Below are 1,419 nucleotides of genomic sequence, written 5' to 3' on the forward strand. Positions count from 1 at the left end.
AAAAAAAAAAAATAAAAGCCGGGCGGTGGTGGCGCACGCCTTTAATCCCAGCACTTGGGAGGCAGAGCAGGTGGATCTCTTTGAGTTTGAGACCAGCCTGGTCTACAAGAACTAGTTCCAGGACAGGCTCCAAAACCACAGAGAAACCCTGTCTTGAAAAAAAAAACAAAAACAAAAACCAAACTGACCTTAAATTTGATTCAATAAATTAAGATCTATACCAACACAAATCTCTATAGCATATCTACCTTTAAATATAAACAAATATTTATAGACAATATTTGGGAATATGGGTAGAGTTGTTTCCAAATTGCTTCATGCTTTTTGTTGAGCAAAGTATTTTGGGAGATGCTCATGGTAACATTTTGGAAGATCTTGCTGCATCAAACTACATTAGTTTAAAATTAATCCACAGATTCTCATCCTCTGTGGAAAGAAAAGAAGAATCTCTTTTCCAAAGCAACAAATTCTTAGACCCAAATTCTGAAGTCATGATACCTTTAAAATATCTATGGTGGTTTAACTTAGCAGCCCATAAAATGAAATGATTGTCTGTACTTAACTCCTTCACAGTAAAGAAATTCAAAGAAAGCAGAATAATATACATAATTCAGACTGTGTTTGTATATTTCATCTTTATGTGGCTTAATTTTTTACTCTATTACTTTTTCTACAAGTTTAATATGTATTTAATATCTTTACTCCTTTAATCTATGACACTCTGTAGTCTTTTTTATTACATTTACTGTATCTTTACTCTTTTTCTTCTCTCGCCCAAGTCTAGGTATACTTTTTAAACACACTGCATCTCGTTTAGAGGTCTTTTATGTCTGAATCTGTTCTATTGTGTATCTTAAATCCCTTTCTGTACAGGAGCACTTCTTAAAACGCTAACCCATGGCATGACTAGGACTAAGGCTGCTTTGCCTTTTGGCTCTGCCCAGTCCAACATGGTTGGATGGAGATCTGTTTAGCGTGAGCTATGCACACAGCCCCATTTTCAGGCACAAAGTGGGTCTATCTTGCCATTAAGGAAGTTGTACACTCTGCTCACAAACCCCACTTAAATGCTCTGTAACCAGTCCTCCCAAAAGAGTCAGAGTTGTTTGTGTGTGAACCAGGAAGCCACAGTTTATAAAGAAGCCACACATTTTTCAGCAACTCTCCTAAAGCATCTGAGGCATCACCACTCACCAAGAGCCCACCTAGAAAAAAAAAAGTTGTTGTTACCAAAAGTCATGCTTAACTCTGCTCTTTTGTGTCTAAAATTTCTTTTTAAGATTTCTCACATTTGACTGGATCCGAATCCTCGGGGCACCCAAGCGGGAGGGAGTCCCTTTGTTTCTATAGCCTGCCTGCAACAAGCAGGGTTGGCGCCTTGTTTGCGACCTGCCCATCCAGCACAGAGGCCTGATCTTC

This window comes from Microtus ochrogaster, chromosome 5 (genome assembly GCF_000317375.1).
Source record: "Microtus ochrogaster isolate Prairie Vole_2 chromosome 5, MicOch1.0, whole genome shotgun sequence".
Lineage (NCBI taxonomy): Eukaryota > Metazoa > Chordata > Mammalia > Rodentia > Cricetidae > Microtus > Microtus ochrogaster.